The following is a 27,092-nucleotide window of genomic DNA, read 5'->3' as shown; positions in this document are numbered from 1 at the left end:
AGCCCATTTCTCAAAGTACTGATGCCTGTGCACAATTTCAAGTGCCTCTTGTTTACACTTACAAATTAAAGTATAATATTCTTACATTTAAATGCACTAATCCCAACAGAAAACATTACGGTTGTCCACATTTTCAATCTTTCTATTTCAATCACTACATAAATGCTGTTTCCAATTAAGTTTAGTGGTGCACTTTGTTCTATGATTTAACTGTGCTGGTACCATACCACTTCTTTAGGGATCTGCAAATCCGGTAAATATGAGTGCTTTTATTTTCAAGTAAATGAATTTTTTATGTAAACTCATTTCCACTGTCACATGACTAATTTCCCTTTACAGTCATTATCTATTATACTTGTGGATAATAAGCAGAAAATGAAATGGAACTTCTCTTTCTTATGGAGCTAAATCCATTAGCGACACTTCAAGCTGTGTAGCTAAAAGGTCACTTGACTTCATTGTAATATAAGTGTTCTTTTTTCTTAATTTTAGAATTCAATTGTAGAGTCAGCATTAAAAAAAAAAAACAAAAAACCTCCCAACGATGCTCAGTAATGTTTGCTCTCCTTCACTGCAGGGCATTTTTTCCTCTTTAGATTTTCAACAATTGCCCAAAGTTTAAAATGCATAGGTGTTCCTGTGGCCTTAGTTATTTTTTTTTTAAGTTTTGTTTTCTTATTTATTTATTTATCCATTTTATTTATTTCTTTTTGGCTGTGTTGGGTCTTCGTTGCTGTGTACTGGCTTCCTCTAGTTGCGGCGAGCGGGGGCTTCTCTTGTTGCGGAGCACGGGCTCCAGGCGCATGGTCTGCAGTACTTGTGGCTCTCGGGCTCTAGAGTGCAGGCTCAGTAGTTGTGGTGCATGGGCTTAGTTGCTCCACAGCATGTGGGATCTTCGGACCAGGGCTCAAACCCACGTCTCCTGCATTGGCAGGTGGATTCTTAACCACTGTGCCGCCAGGGAAGCCCATGGCCTTAGTTACCTTTAACTTGAAATCTTGACAGCTTATATGTTGGATAAAATGACTGAAACATTTCTGAAATACTTTAAAACTATATGAAAAAGTCCTACCTGTTCCATAAAAACGGAGTTTAAACCTGACATTGCAAGTGCGACGCCAAATGCTCGAGATTTAAAGGCATCAATGTAAGTGCGGAAGTGTCCACCAGGGGGAGCCTCAGAAAAGACCCCAAGAGCCAGCTGCATGGGTATGGAAGCCCCTATTCTACATGAAGGTCTAAAACCTGGAAGAAGAAAAAAAGTGAAGAAAAGTCTTGCGAAGAAAAGTCTGTGTGGAAGTTTTCTTTGGAGAAAGTTGCACCCTGTAACTAAAACCTAGTGAGGGCTTCCAATTCCCATGAATGTAATTTTTAGACCCTAGTGAGGGTCTCTTCAAGGGGGTTACTCCGAAAGTGTAATGCGTGACTACTGCAGGGTATGTGTGTTGGGCGTGGTGGGTGGTGGTGAATAGCAGACCGGGTCTGACTTCTTGTAAAGTCTGCCGAGAGATGGAATGAGTAACTGCTCTAGGAGCATAACCAGGTCATTACTAATATGTTGGAATCCCCCTGGTTCTCTGAGTTTATCAGAACAAATTTGTGACTGTCTTCTGTGGATCAGATGTGGGAGAGCTGGCCGAGAGGGGCTGTTACTTCTCCTCAAGGGCAAAAAGGACAGGAAAGAGAATGGAAAGAGGCCATGTAGAAGGGCCCACCACAAAAACCACAGGCAGAGTGGGTTGTCCCAGCTGGATGGATGGAAACCTTTCCCCAAGTCAGGGACACTGCTATCAGAGGGAACCTTCAAAAGAACCTACAGAAGCATCCATGCAAGAAAAAAATCTTTTAACCACCCCTGCCAGGACAAGAAAGAACAAAGCAAGCTGTGATGTTATCACTCAAGAACGAATGATCTCCATGACCTTATACTCCCCCTCTCTCTTGCCCTGTTTTGACTTTGGTAGGGTTGGAAGCAAGAGCCGCAGAGAGGTACAGAGGGAGGGGCCAGTGTGAAGATTGAAGGGGCTGATCAATTCCTGCAGGCAGGTGACCCACCAAAACTGTGCCTCAGCTGGAGGAGGGGATCAAATAAAGACTGAGTGTGGACTAATATATTGGACTAGACAGCCTATTTTCTGAATCGAGACTGTATTTTTTGTGTAAAGTGACCCTATGACTTCCTGTTATCCAAGAGTAATGAACCTGTTGCAAGTTTCATCCAGTAATGGAGGAAAAACTTCTCCTACTGAATATATTTTACATGGACAGTGGAAAACAAAATCAAGTGTATTTTATGGTTACATTCCGGGAGTTGCACTTTTTCAGTTACGTATATTATTTATGGAATTCTACAATTTGTATCTGAGGGACCCTGATTATAGGTGTGTAGAAAAAAATTGGTTTATAGAAATGTTTCTATATTAATGCCCAAAGAGTTATGGGTTTGCAGTCTTAGAATACAATATATCAAGGAAGCAACACCTATAAGGTGAAGATTCGATGTATTTACAGCACAACAGTTTTATAGTTAATGACAATAATAATAATGATAAGAGCTAATAATAATAGCTAAGCACTTCTTTGGTGCCAAACAGCATCCTGAAAACTTCATAGTGGAAGTGTGCACGAATGCTCTCGTCAACCCTATGAGGTAGGTAATGCTATTATCCCCATTACTCTTCTCTAAAGATAAGGTAACCAAGGCACAAAGGAGGTAACTAAGTAACTCACTCAAGGTCACTGAGTAAGTACTAAGTGACAGAGATGAAACTCTCAACCAATCTCAATGATAACCAAAGAGACCCAGGAGTAAAGAAGATACCACACGTCCACTGCAGAACCCCTGCTCTAGCTTTAAGGCAAGCTCATAGGAGGACAACTTCGTATCCAGCTCTAGTTCTCAAAAGCCTCCTTTACCCTGAATTACATTCATTGTCACCTATTTTATCTTGCCTGTGCAAGAGCAAGTGATGTTAGATCTAATACAGATACAAAAATGGCTTGCAGTTCAGATACTCGGGGATGTAAATTTCAGAAAAAGTGACTGAGACATTCATTTAAGACTCAGTTTGTTTCACTGCATCTAGAAATGTTTATTGCATAGAGTAAAATACTACTGATGGAGTTTTTTGACCAGAGTTTATGTCCCAAAATGAGAAACCTAGGAACCTGAGGTGACACAGTGAAGGTTCTCCCCACTAACAAGCCACTTACCAGTTGGGGGAATTATAATACAAGTTGAAGGAAATATAATACGAGTTGGGGAAATTATAATGCCGTGCTGCCACAGAACTGTTAAAAGAGTCCAAATGGGTAGTGAAAGTGTAAGTGCTTAAAAGCTGTTCAGTGATACATTTATAATCTATTATTGTAAAGTCAAAATATAAGAATCCTCAAACAATGTTTTAAAGTAAGTTTTTATATACTTTTGTTAATCCCCACTCCATCCCCCCCCAAAAAAGGCCACACCATTCAACAGTAATGCAACTTGGACAAAATACACCCTTAATCACATAGAAAAACCATCTAAGGGAATACTGAATTCCCAATACATTTAATTTTCCAGTTTATAAAAGTTATATATGCTTTTAGAAAAATATGAAAATACTTTAGATTAATATAAAGAATATAGAAATCATCTATAATTTTACCATTTGTATGCAAACACTATTAATATTTTATACTCTTTTAAAATTAAGATCATATTATCGCTTATATGTGGAATCTAAAAAAAGGCTACAAATGAACTTATCTACGAAACAGGAATAGAGTTACAGATGTAGAAAATAAACTACAGTTACCAAGGGGGTAAGGGAGGGAAGGGATAAATTGGAAGATTGGGATTGACACACGCACACTACTATATATAAAATAGATAACTAATAAGTACCTACTGTATAGCACAGGGAACTCTACTCAGTACTCTGTAATGACCTATATAGGAAAAGAATCTAAACAAGAATAGATGTATGTATATGAATAACAGATTCACTTTGCTGTACATGTGAAACTAACACAACATTGTAAACCAACTATACCCCAATAAAAAATTAAAAATAAATAAATAAATAAAATTAAGATCATGTTATAAATCGTTTTGTCTGGAGCATTTTGGTTAACTTACCAGTTTGAGCATTTGTTTCTTTCAATATTCTTTCAAATCATACTTTTGACTATATATTCCTATTGTACAGTAATACATATGTTCTTTATTCCCCTTTTTCTGATTCCATTTTTTTACACTTTTTGTACATTTTTACCAAGGCAACCAGGACAGCAAATGAGCCCTCAAAAAGCTGAGCAGTTACTCCCTACAAAGTCAGAGAGAGAACTTACCCTCAAATCAATATTTCATGTACAAATACATTTTGGAGTCTCAGAGCCTTTGAGAATGCTAGCCAGACCCTTTTTAAAATAAACTTTCTGGGACTTCCCTGGTGGTGCAGTGGTTGAGAATCCGCCTGCCAATGCAGGGGACACGGGTTCGAGCCCTGGTCCAGGAAGATCCCACATGCCGCAGAGCAACTAAGGCTGTGTGCTACAACTACCGAGCCTGCGTTCTAGAGCCCACGAGCCACAACTACTGAAGCTCGCGCTTCAGAGCCTGTGCTCCACAACAAGAGAAGGCACCGCAATGAGAAGCCCGCGCATCGCAACGAAGAGTAGCCCCCGCTCGCCGCAACTGAGAGAAAGCCCGTGCGCTGCAACGAAGACCCAACACAGCCAAAAATTACTTACTTAATTAATTAAGAAAAATAAACCTTCTGACTAAATAGTGCATATACTCTAACCCACCCACCGGGCTCTGGGAATCTTTCAAATGGATTGAAGGACCCTTCAGCTTCTGAACCCCCATGTCCTTGCAGGATTGTCCAGGCAATAGTTAAACATTAACTACTTATGAGTACCTCCAACACTGCACTGATTTTCTGCTACCCAATTAGCCACAGTTGGCAAAGGAAAAGTGACCTTCATCTTGTGGCTCACTAGCGATTCAGACAGTGAAACAGCCAAATGGGCCATCGGAGGTCACTGAGTTTACACCCCATTTCATATCTCAGGAAAACGAAAGACCGTGAAGCTTAAGTGACTTAGCTGCAGTGACACAGAGCTGCGAAAGGAACCAAACCCTGGCTGGCAGAACAATGCTGCTTTTACCTTTCCCGAAAGGAAGATGCCGTCTCCAATTATTTACACTGAAAGATCTCCTCGCTTTCTATTGTATTATATTTCCTTATCTGTGCGGAACAAATCTGGAGAGCAATTTACAATCTGATATATTACATCTGGTCTCTTCTTGAGACCAAAATGTTATGGGAACCCATAAGAAATCCTGGTTCTGCAATATTCAGGTAGCAACAACACAACTTCATGTGTTAATCACCACCGCATTTTATTTGAGAGACTGCATTCTTAAAGACTGAGAATAAAAGCTAAAACACCCTTCGATGTTTCTGGAAAGAGATATAAGCTAAGGATCGCTATTAACACAGGTCACAGTTGAAGGGGAAACAGGCTGTGACTCTGGTCAGTGGTAAGTTTGCAGAGAAGCCCAAAGGTACAGCTTCGAAAGATATATCTCAAATGCCTCTCCAGTGGCTGCAAAACTCTCTCCCTGCAACACTTAAATAGTGGAAGAACCAAGTCATTCATACCAGTCACTACAGAGCAATATTTCCAGCAATGAGAGACTCATGGACTTGATGGCAAACGAGTGAAAATTTTCAGTAGTGGCCTCAGCATTTTAAGCTTCTCTGTCAGTAGCAGAACAACAGCCAAAGCACTTTGAATACCAACATCCACACAGAAAATCAAGGAAGTCATCAAAGGAAAATCTCCTTCCTGAAATATAAGTGATAAGATCAATGTATAAATTAGTCGGAGAAAAGGCCAACCCAGAAGGTCCTGTCTTGTAGAAGGAATTCAATATGACATGAGATTAGTGTGTCAGAACTTAAAATACGTATTAATGGTAAAGCAAATCTGATTGCCTCCGTAACAATCCATCTAAATTGTTTAATTTGGAAAATTTTTCTGTCATTGGTAAGCACTTCAGTATGAAGCAGTTATCTTGATCAAATGTTTTACAGATACATCATGCTGCACTCTACAGAATCCTAAAAAATGCTGTCATTCTAGACTGCACCAATTTTCAGCATAACAGAGGGGTTACCTTTCTAGAAGCGAATATAGTATATGCTTTTTCCACTTAACATTCTGACAGAAAATCATTCTAAAATGTATTAAACTATACGAGGCCTTCCTTAAAAGTACATTGGGCATAATGTCATTTTCCTTGATGACCCAGAGTCATTATTGTGAATATTAATTATCACACTGGCCTGTAATAAAATCATGTCTGTGAGGCCCTCAGAAATGCATTCTTTCTGTGGCCCTTAGAATGACAGAATGTCAGCATTAAACAGGACTTGAGAGCTCGTCTAGATTTTTCAATTACAGATGAGGATGCTAATGACGAGAGAGGAGCGATATGATGCAATGAAGGAGACGTAAACAGTGACCTACCCCAGGTCGCCCACCTTCTCCAGAGTCCTTTCAATTACCCCACGTTGTACACCACAACCTGTGCTTTTCATTAGTTTCTCTGTCTGTTTTTCTTTTTCTTGTTTATTTATTTATTTATTTTTCTTATTTTTGGCTGCGTTGGGTCTTCGTTGTTGCACGCAGGCTTTCTCTAGCTGCGGCGAGCGGGGGCTACTCTTCGTTGCTGTGCACGGGCTTTCTCATTGAGGTGGCTTCTCTTGTTGCAGAGCATGGGCTCTAGGCAAATGGGCTTCAGTAATTGTGGCACACAGGCTCAGTAGCTGTGGCTCTCGGGCTCTAGAGCGCAGGCTCAGTAGTTGTGGCTCGCGGGCTTGGTTGCTCCGCGGCATGTGGGATCTTCCCGGACCAGGGCTCGACCCGTGTCCCCTGCATTGGCAGGCGGATTCCCAACCACTGTGCCACCAGGGAAGCCCTGTCTGTTTCTTTTAATAGCTTTTCTCTGCCCTTCCTGTTAGGTTCTATGTTCACCCTCCTCACCATTGCTGGTGATTTAATCTCCTCCAGCACCATGCCCTCTGATGGTGATTAGTGCGATTCGGGCACAGAGGCAGGGCATGGGGAGCCCATGGTCATCAAAGGTGATGGCTGGAAGTCAGGATCTGGGGGGAACTCAGGTAACATTTAGGAGAGTGATCTGAAACGTAGAGGGTAAACTAACCTGAACCACAATGAAGAGATCTAACCAAATGCTGGAGTCTAGGGTCCAGGGCCAAAGTGGAGAGGAGAGGCAGGAACCAAAAATGCCAAGAAAGAGGGAGGTCCAGGAAAGAGCAAGCCTTGGGAGGCAGAGCAGGGGAATATGAATGACAGGGATGTCTGCGCTGTCCTTTATCCCCCTTCCAGCGTGATTACATTTTGAAAGTAAATACCGTGGGAGGGAGGGAGGGTGCCTGCTTCTCTTCACAGCCCCTCAATCAATCCCAATTTGAACGTGGCTTAAAAGTCAAGTCATGCCTTGGATGGTGAGACATGTGTGTCACGGAGATCTGGCTGAGTAACCTGATGGTCTTAACCCAGGAGAACAGGCATTGGGTATAAGGCATGGGACAGTGACGGTTCACAAGTCTCATTTGTATACTTCCTGGGAACAGCTTTTCCTGCCCTTGTCCCAGAACCTCTGAGGTTTCAGAGCAACTAAATTCCAGGTAGGTGAGATGTTCTGCTTTGGTTTCCATGTTAATAAACAGATAAGGCAACAGCGTAGTATAGTAAGTAGAGGGGGAAATGACAGTTTAAAAGCCAGCTGCATTGGAGCCTGTTCTAGCAGAAGGGTGGATTCTCACTTTCTGGAAGAATCGCCCTTTTGTCTTACATGAGATGCCTGAGGCTCCCAGGGAGACACATGACTTGTCCAGGTTGATACAATGGCAAGGCCATTGCCTGAGATTAAAACCATCAAGTATTAGAGCCCTGTGCACCCCGTGGTGGTCACAGGTCAGGTTATTATCACCTCAGAGAGGAAACGCTCCCCGATTGGTGGGCAGAGGAGCGTCTGTGGTACTTTCCTCCTCACTTTTTCCTGTAGTGGCCAAAGGAAGGTGTGCTTTGCTGTACTGTCTGGAAGACAAATTGGTATTCTCTGTAGGAACAGACAGGATGATTCATGCTGTGTGCTACATAATTAAGGTCTGTGAACTCAAAATGAGCAAACCAGGATGTTAGTAATCTTGGTAGAAGAGTAGCTCACGGGGGCAGCCACACCTCATTCTTTATTTGAATCCCTTTGAGGTGGGAGAGTTAAACTTCTCTGAGATGAGGGAACTTACCCAGAATAGAGTTCTTTTCAAGATTTTTCTCCCTCACCTCTTGATCTCTCATCTCTATCATGAAAATATATGTGTGTGTGTGTGTGTGTGTGTGTGTGTGCCCGTGAATTTTTTAGTTTACAGCCAAGAAGGTAGGTTTTCCTCTCACCTCTTGTGCTGTAAAATATTTATTCAACCCGAACAATGCTTGAGGCCCTACAACAAACTAGAGGACCAAGCACTTCAAAGCCACAGATGAAGACAAGGTGATTTGGCTTCCCCAAAGCCCATAGCCTAGCTGTAGAGACAGATGGAAGTCAGTTACACAGGTACTTACTTACCTGGCTGTGTCACTACAGCTAAAACACCTAAACTCCATAATCCCGGTCTCTTCAAGTGTGAAATGACAACACTAATACTTATCTTGCCAATGGTTTTATATTTTTAAAGTCAATTGTATATAAATCCCTGAGTAGTGGGCTTGGTACCTATAGGGTACTTAATACCCATCAGTAAGTGACAACACAAACTAATGGGTATTCTAACCAAGGAAGGACCATAACTAGTCAGAACCACAAGGTAACAGGAGGCTACTCCTCCCACGAGCGGACAGTTGTGACTTTACGGCTGCTCAACAGGCACACGGCCATGTTTCTGTGGCAACAACATCCAACTTCCTTGGACAAGCCCCCTGTCCCCTGTGCTCAGCCCATGTGTTTCTGATTGCGTGACATGGCAAGTAGCCTTTTCAAAGCCTCAGCAGAGTCTGTTACAAAGGCAGCCCAAATACTAAATTAGAGTGCACTAAAACATGGAAAGAATTAGTGGGGCCTTTTTTTTCTGTCATTTCCTTTCTGAGATTGCACAGAAGCAAGAGGGAGGAGAGAGGGAAGGGCGGAAAGACAGGGCAGGAAGCTGGATCCAAGCTGTAAAAATGTCCAAGGGGCATTTTAAGGCAAGGTTTGGCTAATATTCTACTATTAAATTGTTTGCATTTAAATGATGTAAGTCCTTTCCATCTCCCCAAACCTGTTATTATTTGTCCTACATCCAGAAGGTCTTGTGTGAGTGTTTCTGTTTGTTTCTCTGGAAAGTGAGGGAAGGGGTGAGCTCTGTATCTGTCGACACAGAGTGGAAGGGTAGCACGCAAGGATGGACACACTGATCTGCAAACTAAACCAACCCAGCTAAAGCAGAAGCTGAGAATGGCAGATGGCCAAGAGAATGTCAGTGACATGGAGCACACTTCAAAAAGCTGGATGGCAAGAGGGCACAGGCTAGGACACGGAGTAGTGATTTGAGTCCATCTTATCTACTTTTCAGGGAAGGATACCCAAGCTGATGCTGGGGTTTTATTTTCAGTCCTAATCAGGTTCATCTGAACTCTGATGCAATAGACAGTTTGAGTTCCTCGTTTAAATCCCTGCCCTGGTTCTGTACCAGGAGCGTACGATGGCCAAACCGTGGGGTGCCTATTGCAGAGGAGAAGCAATAACTCAGCATCAACCAATTAGGTCAGGGGATTTCTACCACAGTCACAGAAAAGCTGTGCAAAGTACTCTAAAATCACTCTTAGAGAATCTGGGTAAGGAGGCTATTTGAGATTGCATGCTTGTGGCAGAAAACCAAGCACATGCAGTGTACTATGGGCTCTCAAGAGCATGCTCCTTACTTTTTTTTTTTTTTTTTTTTTGCGGTACGTGGACCTCTCACTGTTGTGGCCTCTCCCGTTGCGGAGCACAGGCTCCGGATGCGCAGGCTCAGCGGCCATGGCTCACGGGCCCAGCCGCTCCGCGGCATGTGGGATCTTCCCGGACCGGGGCACGAACCCGTGTCCCCTGCATCGGCAGGCGGACTCTCAACCACTGCGCCACCAGGGAAGCCCAATGCTCCTTACCTTTTGATGTGCACGAGAACCACCAGGAAATGTTGTTAAAATGCAGATTCTGATAGTTAGGTCTGAGGGAGACCTAGTCAACTCATGACTGACAGGAGAAAAGCTGGGGTATAAATACTGCAGCTCCCTCTCCCTTCAGGTGGGTAACCCTGAGGTGCACGTTCCATGCTGACTTCTACAGCTCCCCAGCAGGCATAAGCTCCTGAACTCCATGGTGGTAGATTCCCTGAGAAATGTGCTTTTTATTGCCTACCTTCCCTTCTCTGCCTCACTTCTTCACTTCCCCACTGGTGTTTCCTGGGATCGACTCCTAAATAATAAACCACTTACCCCTTAAAACTGTCTTGGTATCTGCTTCTGGAGAAGACCACACAAAGCCGCACCCACCACATGCTTTTATTCAAGTCTTCCCTTCTCAGTGAATGGGTTAACCATCAGCCTGATTCCGCCGGACAGAAACCCAGCCATCCTTGCCCGTTTCTGTTCCCTTCAGATCCACCATCAGTAAGTCCTACAAATTCTGTCCATTCACTAGCTTCAAAGTATCCACGTTCCCATCTCCTCTATCACTTCATACTCCGATAGCTGTCTTTCCTCACCTAGAATAGTATGAAACACCTCTACCTAGTCTCCCACACTCTCTTGTTTTTTAACTTTTTTAGAAAATTGAGATATAATGGATATATAACATTATATTAGTTTCAGGTGTATGACATAATGATTCCATATATGTAAATATTGCAAAATAGTCACCACTGATAAGTCTAGTTAACATACATCAACAAACATGGTTACAAAATTTTTTCTTGTGATGAGAACTTTCAAGATATATTCTCCTAGCAACTTTCAAATATGCAATACAGTATTATTAACTCTAGTCACCCTGCTGTGCACTACATCCCTAGAACTCACTTATTTTATAACTGGAAGTTTGTATCCTCTGGTGACCTTCACCCACTCTTGACCCCCTCAAATTGGTTTACAGGAAGACTATTATGCAAACCTGCTCTTGTCACACTCCCCAAGTATCCACCATCTAAACCCTTCAATGGCTTTCGGTGGCTTTTAAGCTAACAATAGACATGCTTAACCGGTGGACAAGGCACTTCAGGATCTGATTTTGCTTTCCGTTTCAGCCTTATCGTTATCACATGACCCCTCACCACCCGGCTCCACCCAGTCTGGACTTTTAAACCGGCATTTTTGTATTTTCAACCTCACTGATGGATTTTAGTGAGGTGTGAAAACAATTTAGTTGGTCAAGATCAGCATTTTATTTTAAGGAAATGGGAGAAGGAAAACACATCGGAGTTTTTTTATTTGTCAGACCTTTTTTCCCATGATATGTGTACCCCATCATGATAAAAAAAAACCTATTTATAACCAGATATCACGGCGAAAAGAAGTTTGCAAAATGATGCCTTAAGCACACCACGTTCTCTCCTGCTTCTGAGCCTCAGCAGATGCTGCTTCCTCTGCCTGGGAAGCTTTGCCCCAACCCCTTTGCTTAGGAATCCCTGTGCACCCTCCTGGTATCCACAGCGTGCTGTGGTCCTAAGGGCCCGGTGCGGCTGTCCGCCTCTAAACACTGTCCTCCAGGTAGTACCAGGTATAGCTGAAGAGAGTTCAACAGACCCAAGTGGGGAGGACTGAAAAAGAAGCTATAAACAATCGAAACATCTGGCTGTAGGATGGCTACCCACCACATCAAGCCAAAGAGGTGGGGGGGTGGGGGGTGGGAGAGAAGAAAAGAGGTTGAACCCGCACAAGTTCCTTCAGCCACCAGAGGGCAGCCACCAGGACTTCTCCGGGACACCTGGGCACACTGAGAAGGACAAATTGGAGGTTGACAAAATAGGGCAAAGATACCATATTTAGAAAGCTAGTTCAGCAGCCCAAGTGAGACCCGTAAGCACATTTGTAAAGATAGCAGCTGTCAGGTAGGGAGCAAGGGCATCCATGAAAGACTTTCCGGAGGGAGACTCTGAAAGGCTTGGTTACAACGTAGTCTCCCTCACGTACTTATTAGACACTAAGTAGTTGTAAATGGGTCTTTTACAGTTGACTTACATATAGTTTCCAGAGCCAACTTTAATAGGGTGAAGACCTTGAGGCTGGTTGAAAAAAATATTCCTATGTTCCCGCCTACTGGCAGAAAGGACATCTACTTATTTTTTTCCTATTCAGTGAGAGAAGAGAGTTCTTAGCTGTGGGTGACCTGAGTGGGACACGGAGGCAGGATTGTAGAGATGGCATGAATTTCAACCTCTGGTAGGTAAAGAAACTGATACTCAGAGTTTCCTTGTCTTACAAGCAAAGTGCCACAGCTACAGCCAGAACCCAGGACCTCAGCCAGCCAGCGGAGGGCTCTGTCTACAAAGGCACATGGGGTCAAAGTGCAGCTCCTGAACAGGACCCACGAGAATCTCCTCTTCACTTCCCTAGCCCTGCAGACTCCGTTCCCTCTGCCACCGACCAAGCGGGAGTTGCACCGCATCACCCCTCAGTCGTTAAGGCAGGTCGCTGCTGAGGTCCCTGACTCCAGCATGTATGTGACTGGAGAAAAATAGTTATTGCTTTTGAAATGAGGATGTAGCTGAGATTTATGGTAACTGAAATAGAAAAAAAAAAGGGCAAATATTAGAGACAATTGGGGGGAAAAGGTGAAAGAACTTAATGTCTGACTAGGTATAAGGGATAAAGAGGAAAGAAGTATTAAAAAAAAAAAGAAGAAGAACCCAAGACTTGGAGACTGGGAAGAAAGCTGGTACCAACCAAACTGGGGTCACAGGGGAAGGAAAGGCTTCCAGGGTCACAGGGAGAAAGACCATTAGCTCAGTCTGGGATAAATTAACTTTGACAAGAAGGCAGGATAGGCATGTGGAGATTTCCCGCTGATGTGCTATCTGGGGAAAAGATGTTTTATATCACCTAAGACAGTTTTATTTCCACTCTGAGTCAGAAGGATGAGCTGAGCAGGTAGGGCAAGAAGGGAAAGGCCTGAAGAGGTGCACAGATTGCAGGGGAAAGTATCGATCGCAGGTTCGATCATCTAAGCTGATACCTGGGAAACCTGCGCTCTCTCTCCCCATATATTCAGGCAGGAGAAGAGAGAAGACGCAGGGCTGGAAGGGGCTCTTTCTTCTCCTTCTGCGATGCATCAAAACCGATACCACACAAGGCTGGTCACCGGGGGCCAGCAACCAGCCTGCTGCAGCATCACAGCCCATGTCAGGTTTCCACACAGCTGCCCAGCCCGGGAGAGGCTCTCAAAGAGGCTGCCTGGAGAGGTTCGCCTGTGCAGGGGGAACATCTCCTTAAGCACTCAGAGCGCTGACACAGCTGGAGGGAGGCTGGCAGTTTGCCAGGGGAGGGCTGCTGACGGGAAACGTGGAGGAAGAGTTGTGGAGAGGAGAAAATCAAGAAGGGATAGGAGTCGGAGCTGAATTAAGGTTTGGATGTTCAGATCAACGCCGAGAAGAGGGGAAGAGGGGGAGCGTGTCGAGTTCCTTTAGTTCCCAGAAATGGAACTTGTGTGAAAGGCAGACTCACCACAGAGGATGACTGCAGAGAACTGAAGAGACACAAAGGCGCTGATGTTCATCAAAGGCCACCCACGCCTACCACCTCCCACAAACACACAGACCCACTGCCTCTGCAGAGGAAGAAACAGCCAGGGAGGTCACATGACCCACTGGTGTCACATGGGCAGCTGTCAGTGGCGGAACAGGGTAGACACTCAGGATGACAGACACACGCTCCAAGGGACCTTCTTAACGTTCCACACGACATCATAAAATCTGTGATAGATGTGGTCACAGTAAATATAAACCCCCAAATTGTGAAGAGTCCTTGTAGGTATCTGATAAATGGTAAAAGAAAAACTATACAGGTAGTAACAGGGACTGACCGTGATGAAATATAAGATGGAATTGATATAACTTAAGTTCCATACAAAATAAAAAATGGACCTGAGAGCCCCAAAATAGGTCCATCAGAAATGGTAGGGTTCCCCACTATGGTGATCTCTAATGTCTGTTCTTGCAGAGATTCTTGTCTCATCTGTGGGCTCAGCCCCCTCCTTCCCCTTCTAGGTTCTGGCCCTGGCCCCAGAGCCACAAGGAACGCCAAACAAGCAATTTGGAGACAAAAAGCAATCTTGGTTCTAAGCCCTGTATTTGAGGCACGGTTGTCCAGGGCGGGCTTTGGCCTCACTGCCCAGTTCCTCTGCATCTGAGGCTCTGCTTCCTTGGCAGGTCCTGGACTCACATCCACGGTACCAACCAAGGCAGCCATATTTGCCCTTTTCAATCCTAAGTACTGGTCACAGCCTTTCATTCTGAATTCTCCCCCCTCCCTGCCACGTCAAAACTCTGGACGAGCCCACAGCATGGCCTCATTCCTCTGTCTGAGCCTTCTTCACAACCTTGATCCCCAAATTCCGAGCCCAGCCCGTATATTCCGGTCACTTGTTGCCCCTTTTGCTTGCTGTGGCTTGATAGTTAGACTGACTCTGCTCCGTCCTCTGGATTCATGGTATTTATCTGTCCTGCCCCCTTTTCTTTACACCCTCACTATCTTCCAGGTTTCATCACCCTGGCCCAAACAAGACACTGACCACAATTTGCTTTTGGCAGCAGAAAATAAGGAAAGAAGAAAGATGAAAACTGAAAGTTAAGGAGGAAGTAGGACTTCTTTTAGAAACAATTACTAATACACCTAAATATGAAGCCTAAAGTTAAGGAAATTATTCAACCTGTAGGAACTATTTAGGGTAGGCTAGGTTGTGCTCCTGTTAACAAATTTCCCTGGGAATCTCAGTGGCTTAACATAAGAAAGGTTTATTTCCTCCCTCTCCTATATATTCAGTGGGTGTCGGGAAGTGGGAAAGAATTGCTCTAGGTAGGAACTAGGGACCTGGGCTAAAGGAGGTCTCACCTCCTTGAAGCTTCATCAGGACCAAGTCTCCTTCTTGACTTCCTGGCAGGTGAAGACAGACTAGAAGATCACAAGGGAGTTTTCACAGCCTCAGGCTGGAACTGACACTATCAATTCTCATAGCTCATTATCCAGAGGTGCACATTTGCAAGGAGCTGAGAAGCCCAGCTTTTCCACGTGGCCCAAAGGCCAGGAGACCTGGAGGCTGAGAATGCTAGTAACATCCAGACCACAATGATTCCAGGGGATGTGGCTCTGGGATTCTCCCAATTGTTGTTAGCTGAAGGGCTAATGCACCTGAAGTTGTGACAATGCTTCTCATTTTTAGTTGACAATAAGCAAAGCCGTCTGCAATAAGTGTGATAAAAAGGAATGAATATGGACTAATGGAATGATGCAATGACAGTGCGTGTGTTAAAAGCTGAGAACCTCAGGTATCTGAGAATGGTTGTGAGGCTACAATTTTATTTCACTCTTGTGTGTTTTTGTTTCATTTTTGTGGCTTGAGGGGAATACTTTTCTTCATGTTAGTTTTGAATGTCTGCTTTGTATTTAATGAACCAAGATTAAAGTGGAGGATTTACCTCTCATTTTTATGGATAATTGTGTATAATATTCAAAAGCATAGAAGAGCAAGGATGTCTTGTTAAAAGCAACTTTTAATGCTTCAATACAGCAGTAGACTAGCAAATAGTAAAATCATATGTGTCTGTCTTATCAATATTGTGATTTAATTCTAGAGTATTGCCTGTACTTCTACACATATTTAAACTTATAATCATAGTCTTTTACAGACAAACCCATGACAACTCAATACTCATATATTAATGACGGCACTACTTTACCTAGACGTGGCATTGAGATGCTTTAAACTCTTAGCACGTAAACTGAACATTTTGCCAAGAGGACACTAAAAACAATGAGGGAAGAAAGCTACTGAATTACCCTTTATTATTGCTTGCTCTTCTTCCTCCTATTACGTGTTTAAAAAGCTTTGAGTTATTTATTTACATTTAATCCACGGACAAGGCTTTTATACACTTGAAAACCCTACAGTAGGATTAGGGCGGCTGTAATTCTGTCCATCAGATGTGCCTGGTCTGAATAGTGTTCTGGGTATGGACCCTGTAGAGCCTCGTCCACTCACATCAGATAAGCAGCAAGAAGTACAAGTAATCAAATAGGTCTCCTATAATTTCCCAAAACGGGGGTTTATCAGGCAATGTTGTCTCTACTGAGATCACCACAGAAGTGAAGTGTTCCAGCAAGATCTAATCCTCAACACCAGAAGCCTGTCCTTTGAAAGACATCTTCTGAAACCCTCCCCTGCTCCAGCCACGTGTCTCTTCCAAGCACACCTAGCCCCCCACGAGAATGATAGCCCTGACCTGGTCCTCCCTTCTTCCGCTCTGAGGCTGCAGGAGCACAACAAGGCAAGCAGCCTGTCTATGGAATTTAAGATACTTCTTAATCCTGAAAGCTCATAAATGCCAGTATTGATTTTAAAAAATCATTCTCACCCCAGTTGATAAAACCCTTATTTTGGGTGCTGTCATTTTGGTGAAAACTACCTTTTGAATATCACCTGTTGTTCTCCAGGGAATGGTTGTCAAACCAGCATTATAAATTTCAGAGAAAAATATTTCATGAGACCATACTTAAATTTACAGAATATATATGTTAGAGCTAAGCTCACTAATGATATAACTCACAAATATACAGGAGATGAGAACTTAAACTATTTTTTATCAGATCTGCTAGAAGACCAAAAATTAAAAATATTCTCTACTCACTAACTTCTCTAGATATATTTTCTGGTGGGGAAGAATATAGTAGAGTACTGCTCAAAAAAGAGAACTGATGAAAATATACTTCTGAAACAGAAACCAATCCACAAAGTTATTTCACTTGAATAGATACCATTTTATAAACAGAAAAACTGAAGGAGAAAAACTATATGACTTGTTCAAGTTTCTAAAGTTGATTTGTGAATGGAGCAAGTAAGAGAATGCTTTTCCCCTAACTTTAATTCAAATATCTAATTTGAGATTCTTATGGTACTGATCTTCTAAAGAGCTGGAAGACTGACATGTTTTTTATGCACACACTGTATGAAAGATTCTAACTAAAGGATGAAAAATATTATTTTTTTCAAAAAAGTTTCTATGTACATTTCAAGTCTCCAGCATCCTGTCTAGATGTGTTTTCTCTCTCTCTTTTCTCTCTTTCTTGCGCTCTCCTTTTTTCTCCTTGAGATTCTCACGGGGGGAAAAAGAGGAAAATAAGATTTCATGAGAGGACAGTTCTGACCTAGAAAGAAAAAAAGGATCTTTAACTCAGAGAAAAACTGAGACAGATCTTTAAAGGGGTGGTGGGGGAGGGGTTTTACTGCATTGTTTTGCTTTATGTGGTTGTAAAGAAAAAGGTACCAAGTTTTTTGTTGCTTGAACAAGGAGAGGAATTTTCTGATGAGGCCCTGAAAGGTTTTATAGTTGAAAAGTAATATGAAAAATAATAACTTCTGCCACTGAATGATTGTTATAAGGCTCAGCACCTTCAATAAAAAGATGCTTCTGTTCAATTTCCAGTCACATCAAATTCTCATTACAGGTAGCTAAATCCCATCTCTCCATGAACCAGACTGTATCAAAAGTAGCAGCTTTATGCATTAAGTTTTGTAACACACACTTACATCCCATAGATCCCAGGTCACAAAGCAAATTCTAGGACCTTTTCCCCTCAGTGAATGATAGGCTTGGATGCTAAGCTTTGATGAGACCAAGAACCGGGAAACTCTGGTGACCAAGGTGCCCTCAAAAATAAGAAAGAAATTCTGTTGCTTTTCGGAAGCAGAGTTGTCCAGTTCCCAAGTGCTTGCATAAAATCCGTTTTTGTGTTAAGAATAAAATATCAAGGATTGTTGAGAGTTTAATTCAGAATCCATGAGGAGGAAAATTAGAGAGGCATTAAGGCCAAAAAAAAAAAAAAAAAAAGTCCCTATGGTAGAAAACTGAAAAGTCTGCTTGATAATTTCCATGCTGTTCCCTTAGGTTATTTGGAAATGTTCCATATTGCTACATTTCCTTCTAAGGTATGGAGAGGGGATAAAATGCCAAGGAGGTTAAAATTCCCAGACGCACCATGGAAATCGGGAAAGGAAGGTGCAGACTCTAATGATGAATGCTAGGGTTCAAAGCACGAGCTCTAATTCAAAGCGTAACTGTCCTTACCAGTACGCAGGCCAACGGACTTGACCTTAGATGGCTCTGCCCTTTAAAGAAAGCTCTTTTTAGCAGTGAAGGGACCCTCCAGTAGGCAGAAAGATGAATATCCCTTTCAAAACAGAAAATATGTCAGCTGATATGGCAGAACGAAAGCTGGCTATTATCAATTTTTTAAGGCAGTAAAGCTAAAAATGAAAGGATTCAGGATACATTCAAGGATACGGGAATGGTATGTTTTCTTACTGGCAGCCATGTCCATTTTTATACTTAGAGTCTGTTGTTTGCTGTGTTGGGGAATGTTGGCTTCATTTTAAGACTTAAACCAAATCCAAGTAATTAACTAAATGGTACAGGCTTATTTATACTGTTCATGAATAGATGCAAATGGTACTCCGGAAGAGGCTAACTGAAGAAGAACTAGGTGACAGAACTGGAAAAGAAGCATCAACATTTGGCTATAAAATGGTTTGAAGATTAAAGAAATAAGGGTATTGAAAAGGCAAGAGCAGTGACAGTGACAGAAAATTATAATCCAGTTTATAGTTACATTGTAAAAGATATTTATCAATTCATATACATAGACCCATGGAATAGATTGCAAAAATGGCCATAATACTTTGCAGTGCCTCCAATCAATAAATGTAGTCTATTTGCTCACCCTCAAATTTGACCTGGTGTTTAACTTGCTTTGGCTAACAGAAAGCGGCAGAAATGATATTTTCCCAGTTCTGAGAATAAACCTCTCTCTATCTCTCCCTCAGAACCTGCCACCTCCATTTGAACAAGCCCCAATCCTGGCTGATCGAGCCTTCTACCCACTGAGGAGATCGTGGTACAGCAATTGCCATTGCTCCAGCCAACAAAAAGCCAATCCTAGCGGCAGAGCCACCTAGCTGACCAGCAGCTCCCCGCAGACACAGGAGTAACCCCAGTTAACTACCTAGCTGACTGCAGACCAAACTGCACTACCTAGCTGATTGCAGACCAAACTGCACGGACTTATGAGCTAAATAAGCAGTGGTGATTTTAAGCCACGAAATTTTGTGGTGATCTGTCACACAACAAAAGACAGTGGATACAATCCATATACTCTAAGGGGCTTCACAGAACTCTATTATTAACTTAATTTGCCAAACCATCGTTAAGGATGAACTATGCACCAGGCGCAATGACAAAGCCCAGTAACAGTGCATTGAGGAGACAGAGCTCTCTGGTGCACAGTCCATCCTGAGATGCCAGGAAGACTTGCAGCACAGATACCCAAGTGAGGACTTGACATTTACTTATGAGTGGGCCAGGAGAAGTAAGGGGAAAGAGGTATTTCAGTCACAGGGAATGGTAAATATACACAGAAGTTGAACAGTAAGGTAGAAGCAGGAAGATACAGGAATTTACATTAGTAGAATGTAAAATTTTAGTTAGGAAATGGCAAGAAATAAGACTAGAGAAGTTAATAGGAACTGGACCATGAAGGTCTTGGACTGTCTCATAAACACCTTGGATAGAAATGTCTTGATATAGGCCTAGGACAGCAGTAGTTCTCAGACATGAAAGCACATAAAAGTCATCTGGTGGTGGTAAGAACAGAAATTTCTAGGGTTCGATCACCTATAAATTCTGATCCAGTAACTTTGTAATGGACCCCAGACTTCGGGCTTCAATTTTCTTTTAATTTGCCTTTTTAATATATAACCCAGGAGGGTCTGATGTAGATTGTACATGGTCCACACTTTAAAAAATGTCACTAGGCAATGGGAAGTCTCCTGAAGTGATTTAAGAAAAAGAGTGACTCAGGCACTCTATATTATGTTCAGGTTGGCATTTAAGACTGATTTTTCTTGCTGAGGTTTGGTAGGTAACTGAAGGCATTCAGTGAAAGAGGCAAGGATAAGAAAATCTGAGGGCTTCCCTGGTGGCACAGTGGTTGGGAGTCCACCTGCCGATGCAGGAGACACGGGTTCGTGCCCCGGTCTGGGAAGGTCCCACGTGCTGCAGAGCGGCTGGGCCCGTGAGCCACGGCCGCTGGGCCTGCGCGTCCGGAGCCTGTGCTCCGCAACGGGAGAGGCCACAACAGTGAGAGGCCCGTGTACCGAAAAAAAAAAAAAAAAGAGAAAATCTGAATTAGGATAGTAATAGTAAAAACTGGAGACCAATGTGTGAAATATTTAGGAGGTTAAATTGCCAGGGATTTTTGTTGATTGAAGAAATGCAAGTGGAGGGGAAAGGAAGGGTCAAGGATGGCACTGGATTAAATTAGATTTGAAATATCTTAAAAATGTCCAGAAAGCACTGGTTTGGAAGTTAAAGGTACACATTTAGGAGGTATCAGTGTATAGATGTAAACCAAACTATGGGAGTTGGTAGAGTTCTGGGGAGTTCCTGGGAGATTGATCAGAGTAAGAAGGGACCAGTCCAGTGGCAGAACCCAGAGGTACCGAAACACTTAAAGGACACATAAAAGATGAATAGCAGCTTAAGAGGCTGGGAAGAACTACTACAGAGTTAAGAGAAAAATGTGGCTACAATGACACTGTAGTCCCAGTAGCCATAAAATAGCACTGTTCCAGGAAAACTACAGTGAGTGGTTGCCCTACTTAAAAATTAAGTGTCATTCAAAGTCCCTTGTGATCACTGTGCTCTCGCTTCACTACAATTTTGGGTGCAGAAGACTGAAGAGTGTGGTTTGAGTAGTTATCTTGAAGTAAAAATGAGAAAACAGGATTCGTACAACCCTTTTAAGAAAGCACAAAGTATACATAAAATTGTAAATAAAAATGTACAAAAAAAAGGACCTACTTATGAACTTTGGTGAACAATCTTGCAGAGTCTCTCTGTCCATAACTAATTTTAAATTAATAGGATTTTTGATTTAAATTATATATATACAGGAGAGCAATCAAGATGGCCAGAATAGGAGGATGTGAAACTCACTCCCCAGACATAAATATATTAAAAATACATCTACATGTGGAATAATTCTTACTGAAAATGAACTGGAAATTGGATGAAAGACTCCTGTAAAATCAAGGCTGTAGGAAAGATGCACATGGAATCAGGTAGGAGGGGAAGAACAACAAAAACAAAAAATCCCATTTAAAATTACATCAAAAAGAATAAATTCCTAGGTACTTTCAAGGAATAAACTTAACCAAAGAGGTGAAAGACCTATACTCTGAAAACTATAAAACACTGATGAAGGAAATTGAAGTTGACACAAGAAATGGAAAGATATCCCATATTTTTGGATTGGAAGAATTAATATTGTTAAAATGTCCATATTACCCAAAGCAATCTTCAGATGTAAACAATCCTTACCAAAATACCCAGGATATTTTTCACAGAACTAGAACAAATAATGCTAAAATTTATATGGAACCACAAAAGACCCTGAATTGCCCAACAATCTTGAGAAATATAAAAAAGCTGTAAGTTCCATGCGTCCAACTTTAGACTATACTACAAAGCTGCAATAATCAAAACAGCATGGTACTGCACAAAAACAGACACATAGATCAATGGAACAGAATAGAGAGCCCAGAAATAAACCAATATACCTATGGTCAATTAATCTACAACAAAAGAGGCAAGAATATACAATGGAGAAAATACAGTCCTTCAATAAATAGTGCTGGAAAAACTGAACAGCTCCACATAAAAGAATGAGATTAGAACATTTCCTCACAGCATGTACAAAAATAAACCCAAAATGGACTAAAGATCTAAATGTAAGACTGAAACCATAAAACTCCAATAAGAGAACATAGGTAGAACGTTTTTTGACATAAATCACACAATATTTCTTTTGATCTGTCACCCAAGGCAAAAGAAATAAAAGCAAAAATAAACAAATGGGAACTAATTAAACTTAAAAGCTTCTGCACAGCAAAGGAAACCATCGACAAAACAAAAAGACAACCTAATGAATGGGAGAAAATATTTGCAAACGATATGACCATCAAGGGGTTAATATCTAAAATATATAAACAGCTCATACAACTTGGTATCAAAAAAACAAACAACCCAGTTAAAAATGGGCAGAAGACCTGAATAGATATTTTTCCAAGGAAGACGTACAGATAACTAACAGGCACTTGAAAAATGCTCACCATCACTAATTATTAGAGAAATGCAAATCAAAATAACAATGAGATATCACCTCACACTTTTTCAGAGTGGCTATAAGCAAAAAGTCTCCAAATAACAAATATTGGAAAGGATGTGGAGAAAAGGGAACCCTTGTACACTGTTAGTGGGAATGTCAATTGGTGTAGCCACTATGTGAATAGTATGGAGGTTCCTCAAAAAACTAAAAATAGAACTACCATATGATCCAGCAATTCCATTCCTTGGTATATATCCAAAGAAAATGAAAACACTAACTCAAAAAGATACACACACCCCAATGTTCATAGCAGCACTATTTACAATAGCCAAGATATAGAAGTAACTCAAGTGTCCGTCAATAGACAAATGGATAAAGAAGATGCACATGAGCGCGCACGTGTGTGTGTGGTGGAATATTACTCTGCCATAAAAAAGAATGAAATTATGCTATTTGCCGAAGGTGGTTGGACCTACAGAGTATTATGCTCAGTGAAATAAGTCAGACAGAGAAAGACGAATACTGTATGTTATAACTTATATGTGAAATCTAAAAAACTTAAAAAAGGAATGCGTATAGCAAAATAGAAACAGACTTACAGATACAGAAAACAAACTAGTGGATACCAGTGGAGAGAGGGAAGGGGGGAAGGCAAGATAGGGGTATGGGATTAAAGGATACAAACTACTATGTGTAAAAAAAATAAGCAACAAGGTTATATCATACAGCACTGGGAATTATAGCCATTATTCTGTAATAACTTGATGCAAGAGGGAGGAGATATGGGGATATATGGATATGTATAGCTGATTCACTTTGTTATAAAGCAGAAACTAACACACCGCTGTAAAGCAATTATATTCCAATAAAGATGTTTAAAAAAATACTGAATCACTATATTGTACACCTGAAACAAATATAATATTGTAAATCAACTATACTTAAATTTTTAAAAAATGAAAAAATTATATATATACAGATCTATAATAATATATGTAATAAAATGTGTCTTTTTCACAGAATATTGTCATTCTGCATGTAATAATCCATATCAGGGTTGGGAAACTTTTGCTGTAAAGGACCAATAGTAAATATTTGGGCTTTGTGAGCCATATGGTCCCTGTTGCAGTTACTCAACTCTGTCCTTGCTCTGTAGCATGCAAGTAGCCTTAGACAATATGTAAATGAATAAGCAAGGATGATCTGGCCCATAGGCTATAGTTTGCTGATCTATATCATAATTTTTAATGACTTCATATGGCTTATGGCTGTACCATAAATTATTTAACCAACCGTCAAGAAATGTATACCAAGGAGATTTTCAAATGTTTGAAAATGTATGTAGAAATATGTTAATACAGACTTACACAATAGCTGGGGAAATTTGAAATAATGTAAATGTTCATCAAAGGGAGATTAATTAGATAATTTGTGGTATACATGATCATTTCTTTCAAAAATCCTAAATGATATAGTTAGAACACCAAGTATAATTTTGTTTCTCTTCTGAATATCCTGTCCCTAATTTAGATCAGTTTCTTCAATTGCAGAGATCTGAATTATTCTTTTTTTTTGAATTATTCTTTTTTAACAACTTTATTGGAGTATAATTGCTTTATAATAGTTTGTTAGTTTCTGCTTTATAACAAAGTGAATCAGCTATACATATACATATTTTTTAAATCAATAATAATGTGAATGGTCATGTTATTTTGAGTTGACCATTACAGGAAGATAAATATGTATAAGGCTATAATATAATACACAGTATTATTTAATTTACAGAACTTACTCAAATTTCTCCAATTGCCCCCCTAATGTTCTTTTTGGTTCAGGATCCAACCAAAAATCACACTTTGCCTTTAGTTGTCATGTTTCCCTTAGTCTCCTTTAATCTGGAACAGGTCCTCAGTCTGTCTTTGTTTTTCACAACCTTGACAATTTTCAAGAGTGTTGGTCAGGTACTGTGATACCCCAGTACCAATGAGCCCATTCACTGCCCAAATCTTGGTTTCTAAACACCATGCTCCAATAAAAGAAAACTACTAGTCCTTGGAGAAACAGCTGATTGCAGGAATGGGGCAGGAAAAGTGCAAGATGAGCCTAAAATATCTTGCGGTGCCAGGAAATATCAAAGTGTTTTAAAGAGAAATTCTAAAAAGATACAGGAGCCAACTTGAAGAGAACTCCCAAAGGCCAAATCTGGGAAAACTGAACAACAAAAAAAATGATTGTGACACATTATAAGCCATGGAATAAAATGAGTTCATTTGCCCATACTAATATAAGTAATGAGTGAATGGATGAATAAATGAATAGAGTAAAATTTTCCTTACTGTAAACTTCCAACTAGTATTTGGCAAACCCCACAGTAATAACTGTCTCAGGCAAGAATCTTCAAAGGATTCTAAAATTAGTGCCAACAGTGTTTTAAATAACAAGCTAACTAGATACTCTCCAATTATTTCTCTGTAAGATCTTTATTAAATACAAAGAAATACAGTAACTTTGCAGTGGAGAAACCTGACAGACATCACCTTCACCAAGTGATCAAAGTTACCATTTTCAGTAATGGAACAGACCGACATCAAATCTCTTCTGATTTGATGTGCTGAGAAGGTCACAACCTCACTTTGTGGCATCTTTGCCAAAAATGTAAAACCTGAACTTAAATATGAGGAAACCTTAGAGAAAATGTATCGATCGCCGGAGCCTCGTCGACCTAGTATTAGACACACTAGGGTACACTCACGTGTTACATGTACTTTCAGTTTGGCCTTGATTCAGTTCACAGAGATGCACTGAAAGACTTTTAAGAAGAAAATGACAGGATGACAGCTGTGTCTCAAGCAGAGAGTAAGATATAAAATGAAGGGGGTGGAAATGAAAGCTGGGGAAGGCATCTCTGCCTGATAGGAATCTGTTACATTATTTCAGGCACATGGTCATAATAACCTCAACTAGCGTACTGGTATTAGAAATGGAGAAGAGGAGAGCAAGCCAAGAAATAATGGGAAGAAAAATCAAAATTAACTTTCCACTCACTGAATGTGAAGGGACTGGAGAAGGAGGGAAAAGAAGGTCCCTATTACTAGACTGAGCACCTGGGTGTCTAGGCAGCAGGTGGGTCAATGGAAGGAGAGGTAAGGGAATTCCATTTGGGACAAATGTTTGAGGCATCACCAGGATATCCTAAAGAGAATGTCTAGCAGGTAGTAGGCAAGATGAGTCTGCAGTGCAGGAAGGAGATATAGCATGTACGAACGGGTGCATTTTCCATGAAGAAACTGAGTTTGAAGAGCACATGTACCTTGTGCGGTGTCACGATGCCAGTAAGGGGCAGAACCAGTTTTTAAACCCAGTTCTTCCAAGTTCAGAAGTTTCTGTGGCCTATGGGAATTTTTGTGAATATCAAGACTCTCCAAAGGATTCAAAAGAACTGCAAACATCAGCAACTGTCGATCTCTAAGTGCACAATCAGGCTATGTGCAAAATTATAAGCCACTCATTAAAAAATGTAAAGGAATAAGGGAAGTTCCCTTTTTGTGAGTCCCACTGGGCTTTACACAAAGTAAAGACCATATTCAGAGCCTCCTAGGACTTTCAACGATCGGTTGATTGACAGTAAGAGCCTAGTCAACCTCAGACAACACCCACTCAAGTGCTATAATGTTACAACTCAGGTTACCTAGTCCTGCACATTCGAATATTTATACATAGGTTAGATGGAAAAGTTCCTGGTATATGCAATTGAATTCTTACCAGCTCTCCCCATCTGTTTTCTGTTTGTTTGTTTTTAATTTTTATTGGAGTATAACTGATTTACAGTGTTGTGTTAGTTTTAGGTGTACAGCACAGTGAATCAGTTATACATATACATGTATCCACTCTTGTTTTTTTAGATTCTTTTCCCATATAGGCCATTACAGAGTCCCCACCTGTTTTAAGAGCAGACAGGAGCTAGAGTTTTAGGTTTCAATGCTCTGGATTAGTTGGCAGAAGTGTTGCATCCTGAATATCTACATTGAAGAAGAGTCTCATTCCCTGAATATATTTGAATCCACAGGGAGCAACATAACCTAGGTCAGCTCTGAGGGTGGGCAGGAGACCCACCACTCAACCCGTTGGAGTCTAGGGCATCACTTAGCCTTGACAGAAATGAGGACCCAGGCAAAGCTTGCTGATCACTCACTACAGCTGTTCCAGCAGCTCCCTCCCGGTGGTGGGAGAAGTGCTGTTTAGCCCAGAATCCCACCCTCCCACTACTCACCCCTCACCCACACCTTACACTCCCCACCCCCACCCACCCCACCCCCATCAACCCTTCCGTCAAAGGCAGGTGATGACACGAAAAGAAGCAGAGTGCCTCCCTTCCTCTTTGCAGAAAGGGTAGCATGACCGAGAAAAAGCTTTCATTATAACTAATACTTTATAAGGTTGAATGACTATATTGCTGAAATCAGTGTTTATTCTCATTAAATACTTTTTTCTTATTCTGATACCTGTAATAACAATGAAATAAATATATACACATGAGAAAAGTACACACAGAAAGGCATATCCCCTACATAAACACAGCTCTTCTCTTACATTGCCACAGCCAAAGTAATCACATTCTTAAA

The 27,092-nt window shown here is 41.3% G+C and overlaps 1 protein-coding gene across 5 annotated transcripts in view; it reads right to left on the bottom strand.

Moving 5' to 3' along the window:
* INPP4B (inositol polyphosphate-4-phosphatase type II B) overlaps positions 1-27,092 on the bottom strand; it is a 583,153-nt gene that overhangs the window by 463,367 nt on the left and 92,694 nt on the right. The gene's annotated exons all lie outside the window — the stretch shown is intronic.

The sequence above is a fragment of the Leucopleurus acutus genome (genome assembly GCF_964270905.1).
Source record: "Leucopleurus acutus genome assembly, chromosome: 4".
NCBI classification, from domain to species: domain Eukaryota; kingdom Metazoa; phylum Chordata; class Mammalia; order Artiodactyla; family Delphinidae; genus Leucopleurus; species Leucopleurus acutus.
Note: the sequence above shows the minus strand (reverse complement) of the source record. Positions and strands in the feature narration are given on the sequence as shown.